The sequence below is a fragment of the Nannobrachium achirus genome, assembly GCF_963921795.1.
Source record: "Nannobrachium achirus genome assembly, contig: SCAFFOLD_130, whole genome shotgun sequence".
In the NCBI taxonomy this organism is placed as follows: domain Eukaryota; kingdom Metazoa; phylum Chordata; class Actinopteri; order Myctophiformes; family Myctophidae; genus Nannobrachium; species Nannobrachium achirus.
Window position 1 is genome coordinate 155,905 of NW_027664583.1, and position 11,508 is coordinate 167,412.

An 11,508-nucleotide genomic window follows, 5' to 3' on the forward strand; every position below is an offset into this window, starting at 1 on the left:
ACTATGACAAACTAAAGAGAATCTTATTCATTAGAACCATGACAAACTAAAGAGAATCTTATTCATTAGAACTATGACAAACTAAAGAGAATCTTATTCATTAGAACCATGACAAACTAAAGAGAATCTTATTCATTAGAACCATGACAAACTAAAGAGAATCTTATTCATTAGAACCATGACAAACTAAAGAGAATCTTATTCATTAGAACCATGACAAACTAAAGAGAATCTTATTCATTAGAACTATGACAAACTAAAGAGAATCTTATTCATTAGAACCATGACAAACTAAAGAGAATCTTATTCATTAGAACCATGACAAACTAAAGAGAATCTTATTCATTAGAACCATGACAAACTAAAGAGAATCTTATTCATTAGAACCATGACAAACTAAAGAGAATCTTATTCATTAGAACCATGACAAACTAAAGAGAATCTTATTCATTAGAACTATGACAAACTAAAGAGACTCTTATTCATTAGAACCATGACAAACTAAAGAGACTCTTATTCATTAGAACCATGACAAACTAAAGAGAATCTTATTCATTAGAACCATGACAAACTAAAGAGAATCTTATTCATTAGAACTATGACAAACTAAAGAGAATCTTATTCATTAGAACCATGACAAACTAAAGAGAATCTTATTCATTAGAACTATGACAAACTAAAGAGAATCTTATTCATTAGAACCATGACAAACTAAAGAGAATCTTATTCATTAGAACCATGACAAACTAAAGAGAATCTTATTCATTAGAACCATGACAAACTAAAGAGAATCTTATTCATTAGAACCATGACAAACTAAAGAGAATCTTATTCATTAGAACCATGACAAACTAAAGAGAATCTTATTCATTAGAACCATGACAAACTAAAGAGAATCTTATTCATTAGAACCATGACAAACTAAAGAGAATCTTATTCATTAGAACCATGACAAACTAAAGAGAATCTTATTCATTAGAACTATGACAAACTAAAGAGAATCTTATTCATTAGAACTATGACAAACTAAAGAGAATCTTATTCATTAGAACTATGACAAACTAAAGAGAATCTTATTCATTAGAACCATGACAAACTAAAGAGAATCTTATTCATTAGAACCATGACAAACTAAAGAGAATCTTATTCATTAGAACTATGACAAACTAAAGAGAATCTTATTCATTAGAACCATGACAAACTAAAGAGAATCTTATTCATTAGAACTATGACAAACTAAAGAGAATCTTATTCATTAGAACTATGACAAACTAAAGAGAATCTTATTCATTAGAACCATGACAAACTAAAGAGAATCTTATTCATTAGAACCATGACAAACTAAAGAGAATCTTATTCATTAGAACTATGACAAACTAAAGAGAATCTTATTCATTAGAACCATGACAAACTAAAGAGAATCTTATTCATTAGAACCATGACAAACTAAAGAGAATCTTATTCATTAGAACTATGACAAACTAAAGAGAATCTTATTCATTAGAACCATGACAAACTAAAGAGAATCTTATTCATTAGAACTATGACAAACTAAAGAGAATCTTATTCATTAGAACTATGACAAACTAAAGAGAATCTTATTCATTAGAACCATGACAAACTAAAGAGAATCTTATTCATTAGAACCATGACAAACTAAAGAGAATCTTATTCATTAGAACTATGACAAACTAAAGAGAATCTTATTCATTAGAACCATGACAAACTAAAGAGAATCTTATTCATTAGAACCATGACAAACTAAAGAGAATCTTATTCATTAGAACTATGACAAACTAAAGAGAATCTTATTCATTAGAACTATGACAAACTAAAGAGAATCTTATTCATTAGAACTATGACAAACTAAAGAGAATCTTATTCATTAGAACCATGACAAACTAAAGAGAATCTTATTCATTAGAACCATGACAAACTAAAGAGAATCTTATTCATTAGAACTATGACAAACTAAAGAGAATCTTATTCATTAGAACCATGACAAACTAAAGAGAATCTTATTCATTAGAACCATGACAAACTAAAGAGAATCTTATTCATTAGAACCATGACAAACTAAAGAGAATCTTATTCATTAGAACTATGACAAACTAAAGAGAATCTTATTCATTAGAACTATGACAAACTAAAGAGAATCTTATTCATTAGAACTATGACAAACTAAAGAGAATCTTATTCATTAGAACCATGACAAACTAAAGAGAATCTTATTCATTAGAACCATGACAAACTAAAGAGAATCTTATTCATTAGAACTATGACAAACTAAAGAGAATCTTATTCATTAGAACCATGACAAACTAAAGAGAATCTTATTCATTAGAACCATGACAAACTAAAGAGAATCTTATTCATTAGAACTATGACAAACTAAAGAGAATCTTATTCATTAGAACCATGACAAACTAAAGAGAATCTTATTCATTAGAACCATGACAAACTAAAGAGAATCTTATTCATTAGAACTATGACAAACTAAAGAGAATCTTATTCATTAGAACCATGACTAACTAAAGAGAATCTTATTCATTAGAACAGACCTTCACAGACAGGGGGTCCGGCGGGGGGCCAGTCTTTCATCTTGTGGTCGATGCAGAGCAGCACGATGTCGTCCCAGGGAATGTGTTGGTACGTGGGGCTCTGGGGGGTCCTCTGGGGGTCCTCTGGGGGGTCCTCTGGGAGCCCCCCTGCAGGCTGACGCTGTGCAGCAGGTGGTCCAGTCTGGACATGAGGAGAGGGGCTGTGTGGTCAGAGGCCGGGATGAGGGAACAGTACTGGTAGATGGAGGAGCACAGCTCTGACCAGGAGGCTGCAAACACCATATAACATCATAGAACATTAACACAACATCATAGAACATTAACACAACATCATAGAACATTAACACAACATCATAGAACATTAACACAACATGATAGAACATTAACACAACATGATAGAACATTAACACAACATGATAGAACAGTGGTTCTCAACCTTTTCAGGCTGCGACCCCCAAAATAATCATATTTTAACTGGCGACCCCCCACCACCCTGACGAACACTAAGAGTTGAGGCATTACATTTTGTATAACAAGGTTCTATTGTGAAAATAGCAGATCTACATGCTCACAACGCCTCGCATTGCGAGATCGGCTATTTTCACAATTTCTGCCTCTAATATTTGACAATTTGGTTAAAGTTAGATTTTTCATTTTAGAGGTATTAAAAAGTCCTTAAATTGTCACTTTAGAAATGTGCATATACCCTCTATACACTTAGACTTTATGTTGGTTTGTTTACTGATGAGTGAGAAAACAATGCTGCACATTGAGTTAATCATCTGGGGACCCCGCAAAATAATTTGGGGACCCCCCTGGGGGTCCTGACCCACAGGTTGAGAACCACTGTGATAGAACACATTACCATGGATTAATCCATGCTTTACACATTAACATAATATAAAACAAAACAACATGATAGAACACATTACCATGTATTAATCCATGCTTTACACATGACATTAACATAATATAAAACAAAACAACATGATGGAACACATTAACATAGATTAATCCATGCTTTACACATAACATGAACATAATATAAAACAATATAACAGTACTGGTAGATGGACACGCACAGCTCTGAACAGGGGGCTGACATTAAACATGAACATAATGACAAAATGTGTCATATTATGTTACTATTATGTGTGTTTAATATTATTTAACACGCATAATAGTACTGGTTAGAAAGATTTAGGAGACATTTACATAAGACAGTGTTTCCCAACCTTTTATTTCTGCCTGGGCACACTTTTCATAGCCAAAAGATCCCAGGGCACACCTAGATATACGGTGTGTACTTTTTGGCCAATGTTTGACCAGTTTTTATATAGTTTGTCGATTACTTTTGGTGCAGTGATGGTCCATTTTCTTTCTTAAATTGTGACTTCACTGTCATCTGGGGACACCCAAAATCATTTGACTGGGTCCCCCAGTTACCTCTGACATTTCAAAGGGAAAACCAAACATCTCAAAGGGCACACCAAAGGTCCACAGAAACACTGACCTAGACACATACCTACTGTAATAAAACCACTTTTTTTTTTTGTTTATTCACAATTCAATTGCAGGATAAAACCCTTGAGATGCACCATCTTGTTTTCGAGGGGGTCCTCAAATTGCAGAGTTGTAGATAAACCTCCAACGACAGCCAAGCTCAAGTCATAGCTCCAGTTTGACAGAAACAGATGACGCCTGTTAATGTAATCTGTTAATGAATTAAGTGTAATGTTTTGAGAACTTTTCAGCCATGTAGAGATAGAGCAGTTGTTGCCCAGCAGGGGGAGCCAGTGCACTGCAGTGGAACTTTAGAAGCTTCTGATGCAGTTTTCCAAAGGGACAGTGTTTTTTGCAGGTTTTTTCAGTCAAGTGTATCAAAACAGCAACTGTGTTAAGGCAGCGCAAAGCAGGTGATTGGCTGCACCGAGGTGACAAAAGTCTGAGGGACAGAGAAACACCTAAACCTAACTTTAACCTCAGTAAAATTAACACTGGTGAAATGCTAACCTGTCGACACTGGTGAATGCTAAGCTGGTGAATGTTAAACTGGTGAAATGCTAACCTGCTGGCGCTGGTGAATGCTAACCTGGTGAATGTTAAACTGGTGGGACCAACGGTGCTTAACCCAGTTGCTTTTTTGATACACTCGGACTGAAAGACCTGCAAAAAACACTCTCCCGTTTCCCAAACAGTGGGTCGGGACCCATGAGTGGGTTGCTTTTCACTGAGATGTTGTATTAAACTTTGAGCATAAAACTCATTGTCTATTCCCTCTGTAATAACTCTGGTTCTCTATATGGATAAATAATATGCTACATGGATGCATAATCTGGATAAATAAATGCCATATGGATAAATATGCTACTCCAGGGGTCTTCAACAGGGGGTCCGGGACCCCTAGGGGGTCCTCAGAGTTACTACAGGGGGTCCTCCAAATCTTTGTGTGATAGAAACGTTTTTTTCTCCTTTTTTATATTAACCACTTGAACCATAGTGTCCATATTCTGAGAACTATAGCCAACAATAGCCAATCTACAAGCTCACAACGCCTGGCGCTGCGAGGCGTTGTAAGCTTGTAGATCGGCTATTTTCGGCAAAGAGGTTAGGTGTAGAGGGGGAAAAAGAGCACACTAAGTACAGAGTGAAAGGTCAGGTTTATTAAGTATTGACGGTTCAAGTGGTTAAATATCTGAAAACACAAATTGACATGAATCCGAAATACACTGATGATTGTGCTGTCAAACAATGAAACTATATGGAATCTATGAAAAGGTTATGGGGGTCCCTACTTCATCTCTCTCTCAACTAAGGGGTCGCTGAAGACCCCTGTGCTACTCTATGTATAGACAATATGGATAAATAACATTCAATATGGATAAATCTTATGGATAAATAATATTCTATATAGATACATTATATGGATAAATAATATGCTATGCAGATAAATAATATGGATAAATACCATGCTATCTAGATACATAATATGGATAAATACCATGCTATATAGATAATGAATAGGAATAAATCATATCCTCATCGTGATAGATGAATCCATGTCTCCACTGACCGTGCTGGGAGGGCTCTGGCTGCCAGGGTGGGATGTGCAGGCTGAGCAGGGTGTGACGCAGCCAGGCCAGGTGGTCGTCAGAGTTCCATCCCACGTGAGGCAGCAGGTGTCTGGGTTCAGCCTGGGAAAACTCCCCCGGGGGCCAGGAGAGGCTGGCCAGGGCCTGGGAGGACAGCAGACACCATTACAACATTGTTATTTATAGAGTAATAAGCCCCTTTTCCACTGTAAGGTGGAACCAGAACGTTCAGGAACATGAACCTATTTTTTTGGTTCTGGTTTTTGCGCACGGCCCGGTTCCAGACAAGGTTCCTGGAACCTTTTTTAGGTCCTGCTCCTGAGGTAGAACTAAACTTGAGTTCTGGGAACTTATGGGAGGGGCCAGCAGCGCTGCTGCTCTTTTTTGGGACCTTCCCGGTTAGTTCTGGTTATATGGAAATGTAAGCAGAACTTGGTCCCGGAACTTCACAGGTTCTTGAAAGTTCTTGGTTCTGGAAAGTTCTGGTTCTAGTTCTGGGTTGGCCCTACAGTGGAAATGGGGCATAGTTAAGATGGACAGGAAACAGGGAGAGAGTGAGATGTGAGATCGTCTGGAATGGGACTCGAACCCACGACACACAGGCAGGCCTATAGCCTAGGCACCTTGACGATTAATAGTCACAATTAATAATTGTGATTAATGAATTAAATGTGTTTTGGGGCATTTGAACATTGGAACGTTATGAATACCAATCTAATTTCTGTTTGGCATTTTAGGCTTCATAATCACAAATTGCACAGGTGAGACATGACAAATAACTTAGATTTAGAAATTGATGACATATTTAATACATTTACATTTCAAAATAAATTAAAACAGCAGAAATAGCTGATGTACAAACTTACAACACATAACAAAGAGACGTGTTGTATATCTGCTATTCTGGGAAAATGTTTGAAGATGTATGAACGTTTTCCAACATAGAAGCGATTATAACGTTTACGTATGTCAATTGATTGTGATTAGGTGATTATGTAATAATTGTAATTTTCATTGACTATGAAGAAAAATTTTGACGAAAATAAAATCCAAATAAAATTAAAACTATTAACTAATAGTAAATAAATTGATACATTTGTCAGCAAATTAAAACTAAAATGTTAGGGAGGGACTAGTGGAGAAGAGATCCAGCAGAACTAAAAAATAAAAAAATAAAAATAAATAAAAAACATTTTCTGTTTGGTTGCGCTCTGAAATAGCAGATCTACAAGCTCACAATCTGTCGCAGAGTTGTGAGATAGGCCATTTTCAGCATGCAACCAAGTGTAAAATCAAAATACATTCCTGTCCACAAAATCAACTGAGAATTTAAAATAGATTAACACTAAACAATTAACAAATGACTAAAATATTGCTAAAACTAAAAGACATTTTACTCAAAAGACTAAGAATACAACAAAGAACAGTGCCTACCTTGGAGCTGACCAGCTCCGCCAGGTGTTCCAGCACAGCGTTGTACAGACTGATGATGGGCCCTGGAGCCTCGGGGCCCAGAGCGGAGCTCCGCCTCTGGGCATGGTGAGAACACAGTCTGGAGGTGAACTCTCTGGTCAGAGTGCTCTCCACCAGCTGGACCAGAGTCTGACCACACATGTGGATGGAGGGGGGAGAGCGAGACAGCAGCCACGCCATGGCCTGTTTCACCTGGAAAAATAAGAAATAATTTATAATGTTATGTAAAAGGTATTAACAAGACCTAATACCGGTTCTACAAATGTCTTCCAAATCCTTACAGTTTTCTGTAAAAGCTTATGTTGTCAAATCAGTGGTTCTCTCTTTTTTTCATGTCAGGACAGATGTTCAAATGTACCATTACAAAACTTCACTTGTCCTGCCATTGGCAAGACAGCAGATTTCCAATGGATTGGCAACATTGAGTCTGTAGATCAGCTATCTTTGCAATTGTTATGACCTTCTCTGACTACCTAGGGTCCCCATCCGATCTCAATGGGGGTGAATTTATTGTAATCAAATTATTGTCTTAGTAAGGTGACAAAAACCTAAAAATATTATTGAACTCAAGTCTCCATGGCATGAGTAATCAATGGAAAAAAAATCATTTTGGGGGTAAAATGTATGCTTACTAGTAGGGCTGGGCCGGGCCTCGGGCCAGCCTAGTTAGGGCCGGGCCTTCATTTTCAGGCCCGTTGAGAGCTCTACTACCTGGTGCCAGAGAAGGTGACGGTGCCAGTGTTGCCAAGGTTGACCAGGCTTCTTGCCAGCTGTGCCAGGCAGAGCCTCTACAGCAGGGTGTAGTGGGGAAACCCCATATCTGTCTCTTTAGCTGACACCAGAACACCACCACATCCAACCACCTGAAATTAACATATCCAACCATGTTTGTAGACACACATTACACATCGTCTCTCAGCCCGGATCGCTAGCCAGGTTTTAAGATTTTTGGGGCTTTTATGCCTTTATTGATAGGACAGTACACTGACAGGACATGGGGGGAGAGATGGGGAGCGACACACACAGCAAAGGTCATCCGGATCGGGAATCGAACCGGCGACGCCGTCAGGCATCAATGCCTATGTGGTACAGTATGTGCCTGGACCAGCAGGCCAGCAGGCACCCTCGGCCACGTATTTTTAACCAAACCACTGCCATCAATGCTCAGTTTTTCCTTACCTTTTCTAGTAGTCACAGAATATTTACCTTCTGATTGATTGAGACGGCCGTTTCAGACTGAAACTTCAAAATAAAACAACCAAAAAGAAAAACCCACGGAAGGTTACCTTTTGAATTACCTCAGGACGTTTTCCACCAATAGGGCGATGTCTGCCTCCAGCGTCTCATCCAATAGATACTGAAAATGTATTTTCTGTTCACTATGAGCATATTATTTAGGCCTACACATAAGCCTACAGTACATTGTGTTATCAAGTGGGGTACATTGAGCACAACGTCACCTTCTTAAACTAATAGCCTAATAAGTCATTGTTTTAAGTTTCTCAGAAAAAAATAAACAAAAAAAACATTGACAATATTAAACACTGGTATTGTTCTTTAGAGAAAACTGCTGCGCCCTTGTTTGTCCTTAGTCTTGGTTTAACTGCAGGTGCGGAGGTCTGGAGGAAATGAAGGAAGGCTGGTAGGGGACTCGCACACTACATATATACTTAAGGAATAATTATTTTTGCACTGAGCACCTTGAGCACTATGGGCTAAAAATAAAATAAATTATATTTAAGTCTCAGTCTAAGGAGTATTCCTTAAGTATATATGTGTGTGCGAGTCCTCTACCAGCCACACTGGTATTGTTGACATGTTGTAAGATGATCCCCCTGTTTCGACCCTCTGGGTCTAGGGGTGTAGGAACACAACAAAGGAAAGAGATGGTACATGAAAAACAATGTTTTTATTACAGTGAATCAGTTTAAACACACAATCGGTGAAAGACAAGTTACATACGTTGTATGTAACTTGTCGCTGAGCAACCAATAGAACAAATCTACCTAAGTCGGCCTAATGGTGGTGGTATAAAAGTTATATGTTGAAACGTCTCATACAAGATGACTCTCCTCTCCTTTCTCCTCCCTAGATGTTCTACTTTCTAGAAAGTTTCTGCTTGAATGTTTGCACTCTTTTCCCTCTCTGGGAAAGCTTCCACCATGGCCTCTCATCCATACATCTCTCTCATCTCCTCACACAAATGATCAGAAAACTGTAGAAGCTATTTACAAGGGTAATTTAGAGGAAACTTAATGAACAGACCAGCAAAGAAACATATAACAGTTTAGCTTTGTTTATGAGAGATACCCTAAATGTATTGTGCTGATTAACCGTAGATTAAGGCCACTGTATTAAGAATCATGCACATTTCTTACGTACTTATGCTTAATATTAATACTTGTGGCACATTTGTTACCTAATACTCAAGTGATCAAGTAGATATCTTGCAGCTCATTTCTGAACATTTTAGTACAACATCTCATCCACCATGATGAGATGTTGTACTCTCCTCTCCTTTCTCCTCCCTCACATGTTCTCCCTACACTTTCTGCTTGAGTGTTTGCACTCGTTTCCAGTAAGCTCAGGTTCTCCTCTAACTGTTCTCTCAGTGTTGTCATCTCTCTGTTCTTCTCCTCCAGTTGCCTCCTAAACTCTCCCTGCATCTTTGCCTTTGCGATCATATTTCTGAAAATCTCAGGCAGGATTATCTTGGTTAGGTATCGCTCTGCTTCTACTCTGGCCTCTCCTTCGTAGGTCTCTCTCATCTCCTCCATGTCCTGTCTGTGTCTCTCCTCCCTCTCTCTCCTCTCTTCCTCTCTCTCTGATGTAAACCTCTCCTGCTCTCTCTCCAGTTCCTCTCTTCTCTCAGATATCTTCCTGAACTCTTCTTCCAGCTCTCTTTTCTTTTCTTCGTCCCTCTCCTGCCTCATTTGTCTCTCAAGTTCAGTCAACCGATTTCTTATGTTAACGATTTCTCCCTTGAGCTCTTGGACCTCTGTCTCCCTCAGAGAGTCCATGAGCTCCTTCTCAAACCTCTCCCTCATCTTCTGCTCCTCCATGTGTCTCCTCTCCTCCATGTCCCTCTGAATCTTTATCTCCACCTCTCTGACCTGGGCCTCTGCCTCCTGGGAGATCTTAGTGCTGTAGAAGCTCTCTGTATTTCCTGACACCATGCTATCTATCAGCTCCAGCAGCTGTGCAACCTGACCAGCATGACTGCTGTCCTTCATGTTGAGCAGGTGACATCTGCTCCCACATTTCTCTACAAGCTGCTGATGTTCCTGACTGCCTACTTGGAGAAACTCCTGAGCACTCAGCTCTCTCACACTACCCTCATGGATGAAGATGACAATGCTGTGTCCCCAGCAGCTCTCTCCAAACATCTCCTGAATCTTCTCCATCACCCATCTTGCATCTCCTTCAGAAGGCTCTGCCGGTAGGACCAGGAGGAAGGCATGGGGACCAGGAGCAGACAGTTGGACACAGAGTCCTACATCCTGCCTTGTCTCCTGATAATGACCGGAGAAGACTGGGGTGTCCACCAGCACCAGCTGTCTCCCACAGACCTCCCCCACTCTCCTCCTGCTCCTCTGTCTCAGTTCAGAGGAGCTGGCCTCAGCAGCAAACTCCTCCACGCCCAGGATGATGTTTCCTGCTGAGCTCCTCCCTGCTCCTGTCCTCCCCAGTAGTACCAGTCTCAACTCTGAAACATAACACAATGGAAAAGGGTATAAAATGGCACCACAGGCATAAAATGTAATCATCTGAGACACTTTAGTCAAAACAAGTTGTCCTACAAAGTAGTGTGTGAATATTTAAGGTCACAATGTCCAGCTAAAGTTGGAAGCAGCGCAGACTTGCTGCTTATTACAGGAAAAAAAGATCGGATTCTTACTTCTGTCAAGTTCTGTGAAATGTTTAGTATTATGTTTGGCTGTGATTTATAGATTGTGTAAACTAAAGCCACTCCACGTCCTGAAACAAACAGTGCTGTTGGGGTTTTGCAATAAAGAAGAAAACCAACACATTATGTAAAAAAAAAAAGTACATTCGCAAATTTGCTATTTTTTTGCCAAATTTGCCAGAGAGAGAGAGAATCACCTGAGGTTAACTTCAGCAGTTCACTAAGGTGAGGGTCCAACTGATGAATTGTGTCAATTATTAGTGAACACGCCATGTTTCCCTTCTTCAACACCTTGTCGATAAGTAGCCGCGCCTTTTCTGCCCTGACTTTTTCAACTCTGATGGTATCCTTTTCTTCATCATTGATCACTTTCTTCTCCAGAAGAGTGTCCAGTAGTGAATGCAGGATGGGCTCTGAGACTCTTTGAACGAACTCTGTCCTCACACACATCAGCTTCTTCTCTGCTGGTTTCACT